Below are 18,477 nucleotides of genomic sequence, written 5' to 3' on the forward strand. Positions count from 1 at the left end.
AGGGCAGACACAGCATTTGAGACTGATTTTGTTCCTTTCTTACAGATAAATCTGTATTCAGTTCCTTATTATACCTCTCATCATATGAATGTACAAGCCAAATTTTGCTAAATCTTTTGTTCGGGGCAAGGTACTTTCTCTTCAAAAATTAATGCATCTTCAATTACGACCTCTCATGTTTGCTAAGTTTATTGCCCTTTTTTAAACTAAAAAAAAAAAAAATAAAAATCATATGAGGCTTCACCATATTGTACCACCTATGCTAAACTCCCTTAAAGGGCACTCTGAGTTGGTTTATTTTTTTTGTTTCTTAAACCTGCTACATTATAGCACAGAAACATTCGATTCTCTAAGAAATCTCAGCCTCCAGAAAGGTGGGAATTGACCTAAGATTTAGAGAAAGGCCTCATCAATTTGCCCCACTCCAGCTTCTTAAATAATCATTCTGCAGTGGCTAGGAAAAAGACATGAAGAACGTCTAGGCTTTGCTCTTCATTAATGCAGAAGAAATGCTGTAAAGGGGGGAAAAATGTTACTAAGGGCCACCTAGGAGCAAGGATGCATAGTGGTCATATAGTACAATTACCTACTTAAAAAAAAAAAAAAAAAGAAAGAAAATTAAGGACAACACATCAGGTTGAAAGAACATGTTATGTACTCTGCTTCAGACTTTCAAAGCTTTCAGACTCTCAAAGCAATGCCAGCACTCAGCTCAGATCAGATGGCTTTCACCAGCTTGGTCTTGAAAACTGACTCAAGAGATTAAGATGCTTCTCTAGAAAGAAATGCATAGGGTTCCTTAGAACTCTGTCTTCCAGAGATTGCTCTCTCAGCCTAGTCCCAAGCCAGTGACAAATCCTGATCTTTCTCTTTATTAAATGCTTTTATTTACACTACACTTCTAGTGAAGTTCAGTGTCATTTAATTACTTTAGTTTTCAGAACATTTAAAGGATTTCCTTAAAGCACAAGAAATACACCATTATTAACACTTAATGCATTTTAAATCAAGTTACATTCACTTAGAAATTAGTCACTTGTAAATCTATACAAGCGGACGTGAAATCTAGTCTGAGATGACAACTACTGTTCCGATTCAGTTTGATAAAGCTACTGGGTTTCTTACAGCCAGGTGCCAGCAAGTAGAAAAAAATCAACTTCAATTTCACTTCATTACATGTAAGTTTATACTTCCCACCCCCCACCCCCGAGGTGTGAATTGTCACAAATTGCTTTCCCCAATTTGAGAGAGAATTCTAATCTGTTACCACAGAGAAAAGCAAACAAACACACCAAAGCAAACTTGCACAAGTAGTTATTTGTGCCATAATATTTGCTTGTGGATAATGGCATGAACACCTACACCAAGTCACTGTTCACCTCATTCCCTAACACCTGCATTTCTGATGCTGCAAAGGCACTAAGACAATTAAGGCTGGCACTTAAAAGTTATCTCATGTGAAGACCAAAATTTCCACTCTCTGGTAAAGTTTCATTTCTTTTTTAATATATAGAATAAGCTGAGAAAGTAACATTTTTACATGCCTAAATAGATCCATGCTTTACGTACATCTGTTTAGTGCAGATAATTTCATATATGTATCCTAGATTTAAGAAACAAAGAAAACAAGTGACCTGAGATTTCTGGGATCTTCAATGATCATTGAGCAAAACCTAGCAAATAAAAAGTAAAATAAAAAAGAAAGAAAATAACCAGCATCGTATCCATCTTCTAATGTTAAGCCATGACCACAAGTTCACAGGTCCTTTTTCCAGCCTGCTCTTCAGGACAAGCCAGAAAAGGAGAAGGCAAGCTGGTACCACACACACAGTTCAACAGCAGCACAGGCAGTCAGAAATGGAATGACAGTCAGCATGGAAAGATAGGCTTCTTTCCTAAAGGTTTCCTGCAGCACAGGGGACTGCAACGACATCCTCATGCTCCCATCAATTGATACTAACAAGCTCCAGTAAACAAATCCTATTTAGGCAGAGAAAAACGTTTTACTCACTTCACACAGATGATTTGTCCTCAAAAAATCTTCCAAGCAACTCATTCTGCAGAAGCTTATGAAGAAATTCACCATCTACCTTCACAGCTCTCAAAGGTACAGTTGCTCTGAAGCATACAAGTACCAAGACTGCTCTACATACACAGCACAACTGCTAGAATCAACAGGAGAAGCTAACAATTCACTAATACATGAAACCAATTAACAAGCTCGTAATGTAAATACGCTCTTCTAGTTAGCAGTTGTGACAAGTTGTGTCCACTTCCAGGCAAACCTTTAACAAAACCTGTTCCTTAACAGGCCATTCACAAAGCGTTGTTGTAAAACATACCATAAGAACATTAAACAGCCCATTTCCCACTGAGATTCTCACCTGCAGAGAAGCTGTAGTTCAACTCTATGCACACAGCAATCCCAGTCAAGGTGTTAGGTAAGTCACATTAGCTTATCGCTTTTGACAGAAGCACCCCTTGGCATCATCCAACAGCCACAGCACATAGGCACTGTTACTAAGCTACCATGGCTCAGCTCAATGGCTGCATCTCATTCAATCATTATAACATCACATCCACAACTTTAAGGCTTCAGAAGAGCATCCTGAAGTTACGCACTTCAGAACGCTGACAGAAGCGTGTGGTTGTGTTGACCTACAAAGTTAAGCGCTTGTTAGCAGAGCGAAACTTCATTACAGTGAAATCTCTCAGGGACTGCCAACAGCTTCCCTCATCTCAGGAAGAGACATGAACATCAGCCATTTGCTTAAGGTCTAATTAGTCACCTAGTAGCTATACTGACCTTCTTCCACATTTTCATGAAGGAAAAAAAAAGCCAGAGAAATAGCGGTTAGACATCCAAAGGTGGCTTGTCTTGTAATTTTGTACTAAGGTTTGCTTTATCAATGAATCACCTCAGATAGCTCCTTGATACCAAGATCTAATCACAGATATTCTAATCTGCCTACAGCCCTTGCAATTCCAGCAGGTAAGAGAAGGCTTGGTGGTACCACTGAATATGGCAACTTCACACATGAGACAGCCAAACAATGCCATTCCTTGCTTCTAAAAAGCAGGCGGGTGGAGGGGTGGGGGGAGTTGTTTTTTTTAAGTGAGATCTCAGTTTTAACTTATGTTGGTTTCATTTTATAACTGAGGTGCTTGGAAGCCATCACTTCCTTGCAAGCACCAGACCTGAAACAGAAGTTTTTGGGGGCTTGGGCCTCTGTAAGGTATCACAGCCCATAGCTGGAAAGAATGTGGTCTATTTACAGAACGACCCACGTTGCCTATGTTGAGCAATAACAACCATTCTCAAGACCTGGGGAATGAGATATACTGTATCTGAGGGCAAGCTGGAAAGCCATTACTCACCGTTTTTCCCCCCACCTACATCAGAGAAGTGCAAAACCCTCTCTGGAATGTAGGGAGGACATTTCAGCTATTACAGCTCAGTCTTCCCTAGTTTAATTTCACACTCCATTATAACAGAACTGTCTTCTGCTTACCACATGCAGATAGTTGTTATAATGGTGCATGAGAAAGAAGAGGACTTAAAAATAGCACACACCTTGAATACTTTCCTCATCTGTATAACAAGATAAACATCATGGAGCTTAATTTGAAGTTGTATTCCAAAGAAATACAGTTTGCCTTGACATCATTCCAGACTATGAAAGTAAATCATGGTCAGAAAGCACACATGCAGGCTGCTTCAAAAGTAATACCTCCTATTGCCACAGAAACTACAACAAACATTAACAACGCTATTTGACAGAGCAAAGTCTGTTACAAAACACCCTTTTTCAACATAGTTACCACCATTAGCAATGCATTTTCACCAGAGGTGAACAAGAGCTACATGTCACACTTGTAAAAATCTCCATGTCTCTCTGGAATATGGCTTGTCTTTCATATCATTGTCACTGCTGTCAAAACACCACCACCCACCACCTTACTGTGCTCTGCTGGTCTCCATAAGCATTCACCAAGTGTTGATGAATGTCAATGGATGCCATTTTTCTTCTCTGTATGGCAGAATTCAATGATACACTTTTGCTTCCTACACACTACCATGTCAGATGCTATTTTGTCAGACCGCCCCTCTACTGCTATCTGTCATACAGCAACAAGTAAGGGGATACAGCTGGGAACGTTCAGCCTCTACTGCCATAACACCAGCATGTACCTTTGACATTCTGGGCCAGTGTAATAAAATAGGAGGCATTACTTTCTGAGCAGCCCTCATATACAGCTAATCACTTATGCTTATGAAGAAGTATCTAGAATGACAAGAGTAGCAGTACAGAATAGGGAAAACACAGCCTTTGTGAACATATTTAAGTTAATCCAGTCATCTTCTCTGCTACTCATAGAATAAAAGCAAATACTTTCTCAGAAAATTTGGGTCTTTCAGAAAAGAATAATGTTTAGAAGCGACAGAATTTCTCAAGCAACCAGGAAGCCATAAGCGTAAGAAAGCTTCCATATATTGCCTTCTATCCATATTACATTTTATCTTATAATTCATTAGAAAAATCAAACGATAGTTTAAGTCCTCCATTTCCATCCAAAACTCAATTTAAATTGGCATGATGTTACTGCAGCAGTAGTTTATGCTCGGGGAGAGAGAATTAGGGCTCTTATAAAAAGTAACACAGAAATATTATGATACAGACATCACTGCAGAGACTTACCCTTCTCACCGAGGACAAATATTTTTGCTGTGACAAGTAATATACAGAAAAGACATTTACCTGCCATAAGCATTTTAGTATAAGTTTCAAGCTTAAAAAAAAAACTTGAGGAACTTGGCTATATTTGGCTACTGTATACATCTGTCACGGTTAATGTTTCTAAGCAGCTCACTGCAGGAAAAGTAATCAAAGGTGAAGAGTGAAAGGGAAAAGCAGCAGCGATGAAACTAAGCATCTTGTCAGGAAAGATAGCAATGTGGCTAGAGGTCAGTGAAAGACAAGGAGAAGGAGGGGAAGAATTCTGGAAGATTCCTAGCTTGACTTTCCTATAAGGATAAGTTTAAAGAAACAAGCACTACCTTCTGAGGGGCAGAGGGAACACATACTGACAGGATGTCAGCATCACAAGAGGACAGGTGTTTGGTGTAACTTAAACCCAGCTCCAGGGAGAGGGAATGGCAAAGCAAGCATCCCCCACCAGGCCCCAAACTGCTTGGCGGTGAAGGACTTAAAGTTATGTCTCTGTCTGCAGCTGTGAGACTTGAAGGAAAGAGCATTCTGGCATCTTGTCTTCCCATAGAAAAGCAAATGCTATACCACAACCAAAGAAACACCTGGAAAGCCAGTGGCTCATGAACAAGTATTTAGGAAGACCCACAGCAGAAGAGGAAGAAATGGCAGTGCTTTCAGACATGCAGCATTAAGACTAATTAGAAGCATTAAAAGAACAGCAGCAAGCAAGTGCAGCAGAAAACTAACAACACAGGGTTTAGGAAGGCACATTTTCAAAAGGCACATTGCAAATTTAGTTCTGACAAGGAGCAGAGAATTTGGGCCAACAAACTGTCTATAGCAGCTGATGCAGGAAGGTGGCTGTGATGGGCTATGAACTGGACATAGGGCAGGGAGACAGCAGGCAGCACTGTGCCTTCAGCCCAACTCCAGCTGTGCCATGAGAATGGATCACAGCCGCGCTTAGCACCCTCACATTCCCACCCCGATGGAAGCAGAGAGCTCATGTCTCACTGAGCACCTGCACAGGTGACGATCTCATGCCAGGCCTCCACATACTACTGCGATACACCATTGCTGACCATTTGTTCCGCAGCACACTGGAACAGAAGGCTGGCAAGTCCTAGGAAACCAAACACCCAGAAAAGTTTGTCTTGCTAAAAGCTTAAGTAAACCAAAAACACCACTAGAATACCTTATAAAGTGTGGTTCTTAGCTGAGAGCTCTGTGATCTTATCTAGGAAGAATGAGCTTCTTCCCTTAGCTTCTGATACAAAACATGACCCCTCCTGCACAGAGCTTCAGTTACTGACAGCAGACACAATCAAGCCTTCCTTCTCCTACAGCACATTCCACCTCTTCAAGGTACTCTTATCTTCCAGCCTTGCCTGCAGAGACAGCAAGTTTCACTGCTTCAGAAAATAAGTCAAAGGTAAGGTGGCCAGTTATTTTCCCTCCATTGGTAAGTCACAGGCCTAGGGAAAAATGCTATTTTCATTCTAGAATTACATGGACGGTCTGAGCTTTCTTGCACCAGATGACCCTTGAAGACATCCATCCTACTTGTATTAAACGGCCTCTAAAGGAAATTTTCCAAGAATCTCATATAGCATAGTTTAATCCCATGGACTGCTGCTGTCTTTTATATTAGGTCAGTTGTTTTCTGGTCTGTTCCCAGGAAACAAGGAAAGGTCACATACCACAGATAAACCTTCCACATATCAGTTCATTTTGTTGCCTTCTTAAGTCCTTCAAACTTGGAAGAAGCAAAGCCCAAATACTTTATTTTCTGTTGTTGTTTTTTTAATTTATGCTGTACCTCATTTTGAAACAAAAGCTAAATTCATAGGCTATGAGCGAACAAGTAAATTGATATATAAATACATGAACTGCAGTGCAACAACATTGGAAATAAGAAGAAATTACTCCCCCATTCAGATAATTTCATAAATTCACGTTAATTCAGTCTTTTTCTGACAGATCTCATTCACTGGAACAAGTTCCAATCAAAGATTTTACTAAGCTATTGCCCAACTCCTTCAGAATCAATGTTGCCCTGTATGATAAATAGCCTTTGTTATCTGTTTGGAGTATCAGGTTACCAATTCCAATCCCATTAAGAGCATGAAAGGACTGTGTTGTATTCAGTGACGTTCATTACTCCTGCTGCTCATCTGTGCCAGTTCCACTACTTGAAATACATAGCATCAAACGTGCAGCTATTCATTAAAGGTTTCTGTCCTCATTCCCAATGAAACCAGCGTAAAGGTTTTGACTGATGTGGAACGTTGGATGAAACCCAAAGCGCACACACCACACAGAGGGAAAAATTCTGATGAGTGAGGATGTGTTTAAAAGAGCCACACAATCACTTTCTGATGGGCAATGACAAGGGCATTCCACTACTGCCATATGTTTTTCTTTCCATGTCAGTTATTCCAAGCAGAAAGCCTAATTAGTATTGTTAGCCATTCCGTTTCAAAGGCACAATTAAGCAACTGGTACATTGGTTCCCAGTATCATCCTTTATATATTAGTAGATCTGGCATATTCCTACTTTATTCTCCACGAGGACTTTAACATGCATGGACATCCAAGTTCATTATTTTTCCTTTCTTTCATGTATCAGAGAGAAGCAGGAGAAGCAGGGACAAGCATCTCTAAAGATCTCACAAGTCTGGTACACGCACTGATCTGGAGACCAGGCACATCTAGTGTGAAACAGATGTGAGGTACTATAAGCATTCTCCCCTCTATTTTCATTGATAATTGCTTTCCTTATTTCCATCTCCACCCCTCCCCTAACACACCACCACGCTAATCACTGTTGGAATTCATCTACTAGAGAACAACTATACATTCACTAACTGCCAAATTACATGTGGCTTTTCTATAGCTTTAATGTAAACAGGAAATACAAGCTGAAATATCTATCTACTTTTCAAAAAGCAACAAAGAACACTTAGCTCTCAATCTCGGTTTATTTAGGAGGTGGTCCCAATCAGCGCAGGCACAGCAGGAATGAGAGGGAGAAGGAAAAGCTGGTGCCATTTGTTGAAGATTCCCAAACAGGCTAGTGACAAGAACAACTGACAGACTCTGTGACTGCTAAAGACACACTGTCTGCCCACTTTGGCATAAACTGCATAACATCTGGCTGCCCAGCTGAGAGGAGTTGCAGCCTTTCCTTATTCACACTCACAGAACTGCTGACCAATGATAAAACACAAAGTTTCAGAAGGCTGATCCAAAAACTCCAAGCTTCCATTGAACGATGGCTTGAAAATGTTGTCAGACACTTCAGGAGTCCAAAAGTCTTCTAGCATAAAACTTTCCATTCAGTTGAAACAAGAGAAAGTCACAGATCCCAAGACTAGAAGGAAACTTACAATAAAGAAAGCACCAACATCACCTCACCATTTTAAAACCTAGAGACGCAGAGAAGTGCATGCTTGAAATACATCAGGTACTGTGGCAGTAAGGGGAATGAGACAAGGTTACACCTAGTACAGCCTTCAAAGGCAGTAAATGAATTCAAACTACAACCTCAGCCCCGGAGCAAGGGCAAAAGCTGGATGGAAGTCAGTTACATTACAGATGTCTAAAACTTCTCTCCCCGTTCCTCTCAAAGAGGTAGTAAGGCATTAAAACTTGACATCTCAACGCACCAAAAAAAAAAGCACAACTGCCTACACTGGGAGAAGAACAATCCTCTCCAAAGCAGAAGTATTACATAACAGTACAAAGGAGCAACACTACAGCAGGACATTAATTGAGCTTACCTTTAGAGTCATGCCATTTGCTTGCTGACAAAAAACAACTACTAAAGTATCTCACGTTTTTCCCAATACAAGTGTCCTCTTAGTGCATCTGTATGACCACTTCCCATCCAGTACAAAGGAAAATCCTCTTTATTGTAATTCATAGTACTGTTGATGCAGTAATAGCCCCAGCCCCTAAAATGAATGCCAGCCCCACAAAGAAAAATGCCAAGGATATTCAAAAGTTCACGATCGTAGAATCACAGAACAGCTCAGGTTGGAAATGACCTCAATGATCATCAAGCCCAAACACAACCTAACCATACTACCCTAATAACAACCCTCTGCGAAACTGTGTTCTCACAACCCCTCTGGTAAGACTCCCTTCAATTCCACTGTCTGAGACTACTGAAAACACGGGGCATGATTTTAAGATCTGGTTAGCAACTACAAGCCGAGATCCATCTTGCACAGTGGACACCAACATAAGAATTTAAGTAAAATCAATTACAACACTTGGCATTCATAGCATACTACTGCATCATAATAAACATGCCTGTGTACACAATTCATCTTTTTATTACTATTACCTGCTACCATAGGTTGAACTATGGAGTGCTTCCCAAACTCAACCTGACACAGTTCACTGTAATTAACTCCAATATGAAGACAGGTGACTTCACCAGTAATGATTTTCAACTAAAACTAATTCAGCAATTAATACTGCTAACTCTGCAAACACCTGCATATTCTGTTAAACATCCCACACATTTCAGCAATAAAGGAACTTGCTAATATAACCTGTATTTACTCAAATTACAGACCTGGTTCGCTACATTCAAAAGGAAACCGCAGAGATGACCTTCTGTCCTCATTACTATTCTTGTGCTAAAGATAGCAGAGAGAGTAAAAATAAACAAATCCCAACAGCATTAGGAGTTAGACAATGTCATGTTGAAAGATTCCCTAAACGATGAGCCTTATCCGCTCCTGCCAGCTGGGATGGCGGGGGGGGGGTTAGAGGGGAAGGTGGCATTTAAGTGCTCTTTAGGTGATCTCTTCATAGCAGGCTCCATTTCCAGCTGTAATCACTCTCTGGCCTTCACTGGATGCCTGAACGCTCTGGAATAGCTCCACTAAGTATTTAAGCGGACGGATGGTACAGGTCACTGGAACAAAACTCATTTTTTCTCTTGGCCACGGCTCTCTTTCAGCGCATTCTTTTGAAGTCTGTGCCACTGAGGAATCAACAACAGCTGAGAAACATGTGTTATCATACAACACTGAGCACAGCAGCAATATTGCACAGCAAGACACTTTTGTTCAATAATCCTGGACTATTGGAAAGCATTACAATGTCCTTTGTTGTCTGTAAGCCCTTTCTCCGAGCACGGTAGGAAAGAAAACAGATTCCTCCCCCCTTTAAGTAGTAACTCCAAGTAAAAAGGTAAATGAAGTGGGTTTCTTAAGCGCCTCTCAGTTCCAAAGGCTTACAGCACAAATTTCCTCATCTCCTCTCAGATACATTCTCCTATCTCCATATTTAAGTTATCACAAAGACAACTCGACGCTTGTTGAGACTGAGCAAAAGTAACAGCAAGAGGGATCTGGCCTGCAATCCCTCTGACAAGGCACTGTAAGGTACAGATCAAAACCATCTTCCTTCTTGTGGCAGCTTAAGGGCTCAATCTGAACCAGACAGGTAAGAAATTGGAGCAAGCAGAAGTACTGCTCAGCTTGGTACACACAGGCAATTCTCTCCCCTCCCCATGTTGTATCAGTACAGAGAAAGGTGCCATACAAACACAACAACTGCAGGAGAAAATATCGTGAATACAGAAAGCAATGCGAGTATGCTGTAATTGGCCAGCAAAACTACTCTTGTTGGAGCTGAGATCAGTACATACTTTGAAGGATAGAAAGCAATCAAGTATTTGCAAAACTGAATTTGAAGACAGACTGCCTGCCTAGATGGTGACAGAAAGGGGCTCATAGAGGCAGAGGCAAGAAGACAGAAACTTGTACCTACAGCTGCATAACAGCAAGTTTCTACTGAGAAGTCTCTCATTCACAGCAGAGAAACACTTCCAACAGGATCGAGCCCATTGTTTACAAAGGCTACAAACCTCAAACAGCACAGGAAGGCGAGCACTGAGATCATAGTATGTCAATGTTAGGCTGTATGGTCCTGGCTTGAGAGTTGTAAAATCCAACATTTCAAGAAAGCCCCAGAAAACCACACAGCATTTACATTTAATTTCAAGATAGAGATCTTAAAGACTTAAGAATCTCGGCAAAGACCTAAAATTAGAAAGCAAACAAAAAACCCACGTACTAAGCCAATCTCTTAATTACAGAGCTCAAGAAACAGCCAAGAGCTGCACACATCCCACTGAGGGGGGTCCCCGGCCCATTCTCCAACCTGCAATTAAAGCTCATTGGGTTTCTTTTTGGAGAGCCTGAGCAGTAATGAGCAAATTCACACCCCGACAAGGTATCAGAGATGAAGCATGCAACATTCTCCAAGTATACAAGTGATAAATAGAACTTGAGGCTCCAAACTGTGACAGCAATGCAAAAATCTGGTGCACTGTCATTCAAAATAAACACCGATCAAGAGTTCTGCTTTACAGCTTCCTAAGAACAAATATTAGCACAAGAATAACCGCCACCTGACCAGCATTCCAAATCACAACCAAACACAGCGATGCATATGGATAAAATTATCCCTAAAAATCACGTGTAAGAGTACTACAGTTATTCTGAAAGCCTCCACGTCCTATAAGGCACAGCTAAGACACGACAGCTTCAGTAAAGGTCACACTGCCATTCCATGGCAAAGGCAGGAACAGGACCCATGGTCCTTGGCTCTCAGCACAGCTTTATAAGATTCCGACTTCTTGCTAACCATATTTGGTTAATTTATCCCCATCTATTTCCCCCGATTACAAAGTTTCTCATCTCCAGGAGAGAGCAAGAAAAAAAAAAGCAAATCACACAACTGCGGTCAGGTCCCGTTAGGCTTGTGGGGGTGGGAAGGACAGAAGTTACACGGGTGTAAAAAGCAAATCTGAACCTCAGTGCCGTTGTAAAGGGCGCACAGCTGAACAGCGCAGTGACAAGCAGTCATTTCCGCTAACCCAGAGCCAAAAAGTCATCGGATACACAAGGAATCGCCAACATAAAAATAAATGCTTCCGGTTCAATCCCCAGCCTATTTTATTATCAGCTATAATTAAACAAAGTTTGGAAAGAAACTGTAGTTTCTCCTTTCTTTAAAGGAAGAGAGACAAATAGGGCTTCATCTGCACTTGAACCAGGTAACCCTGTGGCCTTAAGGAAGAGAATAAAGAGGTAATAACACAGCCATGAGCCACAGTGCTCCATTCGGACCTAAGGAGCTGACCTCACCTTTCCAAACTACACATTGTCTACAGAACCAACAAGTCAGGCTTCACTTCCACAGCACCTAACACACCCGCACCACCACCCAGCCCACTACTTGTGAGCACCCAACCCCTGCAAGCAGGTGTCTTGGGAAGCACAGCTGAAGCACATGCTACAGCACCAACAGGGCTCCACACAGTCCCAACTAAGGTGTTAATCTGTCAAGCTCTGACACATCCACAGTTTCTGGATGCGAGGGGTGACAGGTGTCATTCCAGAGGGGCTGTTGGAACCCATTGCATTCCCTCTGCTCTCATCTCCTGCACCAACGAAGCCCACCAGCCGCGTTGAGCTGCGTGAGCCCAATGCGCTGCTGCCATAAGGATTGCAGCCCCTCGCTGAGCAGGGACAGGCCACCCCAGCCCAGCCATGTCCTGGATGACCACAGCCACGCTTCAGGGCTGCGCAGACCACGAAGCTGGATCCATCTTCTGCCCTGCAAAGTTCTGTCTCCCATTGCACCGCTCCTGCCCCAGCTTTTCTCAGCGTCCCCCCCCGGCTCTCACCCCCCACCAACAGAACGGAACCTCACACGCTCCCGCTGGCGCAGCAGCTTTTCTTTTTAATCTTTTGCTCACTGTGGGGAGTGAAAGAAAGGAGGAGAGGTCGGGACGGGAATAAGTGATTAATCACGAAACGAGTCGTCACCGCCTGGAGAGGAAGGGAGGAAGAGATCGAAACCGAACGGTCCACGTCGCAAAGATGCAGAGAGGAAAAGTGAGACCCTCCCGCTGGGCACAGCACGGGAAAGGACGAGAGAAATAGGGGTGCGAGGAAAGTCGGTGCTCGAGTCTCTTCCCAAGGACGCACAAAACAGCCCGTACCTCTCAACGCGGCGCTCGAAGGAAAGCAAAGCGCCAGCAAAGGGCAGGGAACGGACGAGGAGAGAAGGAAAGAACCGAGAGACGGAGGGAGCGTGACGGGAAGGAGGCACGGCACAGTGCGAAGAGCAACCGAAGCGGAGAAAAAGCGAGGGGAGCGAGCGACGACAGCGGGAAAGTTGGCGGCAGAGGGGCGGACAGGGCGGCGGGATGGGGACCGAGGAGAGCCCGAGGAGCGGCACGACCACACTTACCGCTCCGGCTGCGGGCACACCAACGGCTCCGGCGGCCGCCGGCTCCGCCTCACTCCCGTGCCCCGCGGGGGGCGCAGAGCCCGAGGGCTGGGCTGGGCTCCACTCGGCTCCGCTCCTCCCCCGGGCCCGCCGAGCGCGTAGGTGGGCGCGGGGCTGTCCCCCGCCTCCTTCCTGCCTCTGCCTCGCTCCCCTTCACCGGGAGAGACATGTAACGGAACTGGGACGCCAGCACGGCATTGTGGGAGCTCTTAAAGCCGCAGCCGCCCGCTGCCCCCCGCCGCCGACGCTCCCGGCCCGGGGGCGGGCAGGCACCGCAGCCTGGTAAGGAGAGAGGCGCTGCAGCCCCGCCGAACGGCACGGCCCGGCAGCACAGCACAGCACAGCACAGCGCAGCACAGCACAGCACAGCACAGCACAGCACAGCACAGCACAGCACAGCACAGCACCGGCGGCCTTCTGAATCCAGACCTACTCCTTCTCTCTCCCTCTTATTTTTCTTTAATCGCCGAGATTTTCCTATTGTTTCTGGAACAATGTTGCTTGTTTTTAACTGAAAGCCGGCAGGCAGTGTTTGCTATTGTTTCTGCCTTGTGCTTTTGATGATGGAAAATTCCCCGGAAAAATAATAATAATAATAATAAAATAACAACCCAGAGCAGCGAAGAGTCTTATGCAGGAGGCTGTTTTTGGCACCAGGAACTTTTAATCAGTTGTGTGTTTGTACAGCTTGGAATCGGAAGATGACTGTTTCTAAGACAAAAAGGAAACAAAATGATTCACAAGCATTTTCTGCTGTCTGCATGTGCTTGTACAGGGCCTGGCAGTGTCTCTCCAGCAGCACTGCTGCCCAACTTTGGCCAGGGCCAGGCCTTTGCCCTATGGCACATCAGGCTGATGGTTTGCAATGGAATCTCTTGGAACTCTCAGCTGTTTTGACTACCACTATCTTAGTGATGCTTGTCCACACGTGGATCTTGGGTTATGATCACATCGTTATACGGCTGAGCATATTTGTTGTAAGCGTTCCTGGCAAGACAAAAAGTTCCTGCTGAGAAAGTTTTCGGGGCACTTCTATGTAACTTCTATGCCTGACGTGCCTCTGAGCCTTCTTCTGCTATCTGAGACAGCAGGAGCTGCCAGCTAGTTATTGTAGAAGGCCATAGACACATGTGATGAGTTATAAGTAAGAAGAAATAGCAGAAATAAGGTGAATCAGTCCAGGCACTGGTGGTCTGCATGGTCAGCTGTGTACACCTTGTAACATAGAATGTCCCAAGTGTGAAGGGACCCACAAAGGTCACTGAGTCCAACTCTTCACTTGACAAAGGACCATGCAAACATTAAACCCTGTGGCTGAAAGCGGTGTCCAAACACACCTTGAACTCCAGCACTTGTGGCCGTGCCCACTGCCCTGTGCAGCCCATTCCATGCCCCCCGTCCTGTGGTGCAGACCCTGTCCCTCACCCCCAGCTGCCCCTCCCCTGGCACAGCTCCACACCGTTCCCTCCCACCCTGTTGCTGACCCCCAAAAGAAGAGGGCAGCACTGTCAATCTTATGAAACAGGGAAAATGTGACATGGCAGGGATGCCTCCAGCAATGGCCTGGGTGACCAGCTTTCCTGCAGTCTACAAGATGAGATTAGTTCGCACTAAGCATTTCTAGCCATTACTTTCAAGGGTATTAATAAAGATTGTTGCCAGATAATTTACTAGCAGGAAAAAAAGAGCTGCATTTTCCAGACAGACTGCTTGTTGCAAATGTTTAGCCAAATATTCCTGTAAAGCTCCTGAGAAGTGCTGTGCTCATAATGCTGCCACTTCCTTTCTTTTCTTTAAGCCAGTAAACACAATAGAAGCCGTAAAACTCCTGTAAGATCCTTTCTCAAAATCCAGCCTCCTCTGGAGCTCATATGAAGGAGGGGTAGCGATCTGAGAAACCAATTATTGTTGGAAGGAAAAAAAAGCCTTTTTCAAGAAGTTAATGGTTTACTGAAAACAAGTACCTGATAAGTCATTGGGACTGTATTGTTTACCACTCCAGGTGTTCGCAGAACATCAAACACCCAATTTTATATAGAGAGGGAGCTTTCTGATCAGCTTCTCAACCCTTCGGTTTTCGTTCACTCACTATCTTATTTCCTGTCAGGAAGTCTGAATTTAAGGGAGAATATCACCCTGATATAGAGGATGATTAAGAGGCTTTTGGTGAAGGTGTTCGGAGCATATATAAAGGGGTATAAAAAATGTTTCTGCTCGGTATTGGCTGGGTGTTTCACTTGCTGGTTGTGGCAGTTTTTGTAGCTAGAAAGAGCGCTGACATTTCAAATACTCTTATGTCTTCATTTCCCTCTTTCCCTCATGTAATTTAGGTTTTAAAGGCACTAAAGATAACACATTTCTGCTTCTTCAATATAGCGTACATGAAATTTTCAGGGCACTTTTTGCACAGGTTGCTGAACCAGTATGTCCAGGGAGGACATCAAATACAATTTCATGAGTGATTTTTCACATTAAAAATTGAACTCTTTGGAAAGGTGAGGTGGTGTAAAAATAGAGAAACTTGGCTGTATGGTTGGGATTGTGTAAACATGTAGCATTTGATCAAGGCCAGCTCCAACTGTGAAGATGACAATGGCCATTAAAAAGGGGAAAAAAAGGGTGTTGAGGGGGAGAGGGAGTTGGCCTCAAATCCAGCCATAAAATAAGGCTGGATTGTATAAATTCCTTCACTGTGTAACATAGCAGCCTAGTTGCTCTCTGAGACACACTGAAAGAATGAGAGGTTTTTTCCCTAGAAATTGTGTGAGGAAGGTATGGTCGAGGGATGCTAAACTAAACCGTCTGAGGGCAAGACTTTGTGCTGTTGTGGGATGTCTCTGCTGGGGCAGTTGGTTCCTGGGACCCAGCACCTTCCCCAATCTCCTCCTAACTTAATTACATTATATATAATCCTCAGTAAGCTGTGTTTTATTCACCTTGAGTCACTCCTTCCTTTGCGTGTGGCTGGAGAAGGGTATGGGCTCTTAATCCAGTAAAACACTCAGGCACATCCTTACCTTCTGTGGAAATGCCATGGACCTAACCAGAGATGTTTCTTTTTATGATCTATATAACTGCTTGGTGTATTTGGAGACAGATTTCTCATACAGATCCTACTACCTGTTAACTGAAGAGTAATTAAAGTATCCTGGGCAGTCAGGAAAAGGCTCTCTCAATGATGGCACCGAGTGTCACACACCGAACTCCTTGTACTACACAAGCATGCACACACAGAGTCTTGCACATATGTTCTTAACTATGACAAAAGGGAGAAAACAGGCCCACATGCTTTTTGGTTATGTAAGCTTTCCAAGAATTACGTCTTTTTGACCAAAACCAGGAAGAGAATGTACCTGAGGTTCCTTAATTTCCCCTCTTCTTGATCTGATCTTCTGTTAGCAGTGCCCTTTCCACTGTCATTTCACCTTGAGAAATCCAATTTCTCATTGGGCTCTTTAAATTTAATCCTGAGTATAAATCAAGCTCATTCTGAACAGAAACAGCTCTGTATGAGCAGCTACAAGCAATCAGCACAGCTTTCAGTACCACGTATTTGCAGTAAACTCCTCATGGTCAGAATAAAACAACCCTGTCTCTGCAAATGCTTTCTTGAGAAGAAATAAAGTAGGTCTGGATTCAGCAAACTATTTAACTGTGTCCATATATTTAAGGATGTGAATGCTCTCAATGGGACTGCTTGCATGATCAAAGCTAGGCATGCTCCTAAGTATTTTGTTGAATTGGTTCCATAGCAAATAAATCTGAAATGATACTCAACAAGCAGAAAAACAAGCTAATTTGGGGGAGTGGGGTTAATTTATGTCCTGCAGTGTATTTGCTTTCCTTTAAAATGAACATTTCAAGAGGCTTTTTTTTTTTTTTTTCTTTGTTAAGATAAATCTGCTGTCTGAAATTAAGGGGAAGCAAACAGTCATCAAATTAGAATTTAGGTTAAGTGCATTCTTCAAGCTCTTTCTTATTACTTCTGTTATTCTCTTCAGTTAGTACTTATTTCTTGGAGCCTGAAGAGCAATAAGTCCTCATTTCTCTTCCAGGTTTCTGGATCCTGTTATTGGCTGTTTGTAGAGTATTGGTGACATTTGGTGTTAGATATAAATGAAAAAGCTTGAAATCCAAAAGTCTGATATTCCAAGATGCAAAATATATTCAATTTTCTTTTTATATGGTAGATTTTGAATGCTTTGAGAGACTTGTAGGTTTCAGGACTCAATGTTATATAATTAATCCAAATCAGTTCAAACAAAATAAGAAAATCCAGACCAAATTCCTCTCTCCTGACCTGGCCACATATGTTAACTCACATGAATTGGGGAACTAGCTTTGAGTAAGTAAGTAGAGCAATCTTACATTCTTGTTTTTGCTGTCATTAGCAGCAGCAACTCTCTAGTAACTATCTAGTGTCTCTCCCAGGTAATGGTTTGTCTAAGCACAGTGTAAATGTATTTGGGGATAGTTTTAAAAAGTTGATGTCCAGTGGTAGAATATGGAGTACTTTAGGAGTGAATGACAATGAGTTACATCCTATGCAAAAATATAGAAGGAACTTCTTAAAAATGGGCATTAAAAGAGGAGAAGCATACTTGAAAGGGAAGGATTCACACAGAAAACCATTAAAGATGAGGGTTTGGAGCCTATTGTCTATCCTGGAATAGATGGTGTGAGTTATCCTTTGGTGTATCCTATCAGCAATGAAAACATTCTGCCTTCATCATAAGCACATATGCCTCCTGCTTCCTCCACCCTGGAAAAGCCAAGTAAAACCTTTATGTAGTTTCTTCCAACTTCCCTGCAGTCACACTGTGTTTGCAATTGGTGTGTCCTTCAGAGAGGTGCAAAAGCATCACACAACTTTCTTCACCCTTAGCTGTTACAGGTCCATCAGCCAAGATGCCCCAGAGGCATTCAAGGCCAGGCTGGATGTGGCTCTGGGCAGCCTGGTCTGGTGGTTGGCGACCCTGCACATAGCAGAGGGGTTGAAACTGGATGATCACTGTGGTCCTTTTCAACCCAGGCCATTCTATGATTCTATGATATATATTATTCTGATTATTGCACAGGAAAGGTAGTTTTTGTTCTACCTGTCATTAATCAATGAATAACTTTTATTCTCTGTTTTTCCTTGAGTTATATACAATCATTTTCCTCCTTCAGAGAGGGATTATGAAGCTCCATTCAATCCAGTTGGAGGACTATGCTGAAATCTATGGTGTGCATATGTGTGCGAGTGAAACGCTGGAAAAGGCGGGCCCCACCCCTGTGCATTAGCTGTAAGATTATAAGGGCTGGATGAATACCTGTGAATCAGGTTTTACAGTTTCCCCTGGCCTGTTTAAATCAATCTGGCATGGTCAGCAGCAGACCATAAATTGTAAAGCATTTTCCTTTAAGTTCTGTCTTTGGTAGATCACTGCACAAGAATCTC

At 43.1% G+C, this 18,477-nt stretch overlaps 1 protein-coding gene across 3 annotated transcripts in view; it reads right to left on the bottom strand.

Moving 5' to 3' along the window:
- Positions 1–13,046, bottom strand: part of RASSF8 (Ras association domain family member 8) — a 77,160-nt gene extending 64,114 nt beyond the window's left edge. For all 3 annotated transcript variants that reach the window (XM_085541764.1, XM_015869035.3, XM_015869044.3), the window contains exon 1: positions 12,996–13,046. The gene's annotated coding sequence lies outside the window, so the exon portion shown is untranslated. The remainder of the gene's footprint in view (positions 1–12,995) is intronic.
- Positions 13,047–18,477: the final 5,431 nt, after the last annotated feature.

The sequence above is a fragment of the Coturnix japonica genome, chromosome 1 (genome assembly GCF_054131305.1).
Source record: "Coturnix japonica strain WE chromosome 1, WE-NBRP24, whole genome shotgun sequence".
NCBI lineage: Eukaryota > Metazoa > Chordata > Aves > Galliformes > Phasianidae > Coturnix > Coturnix japonica.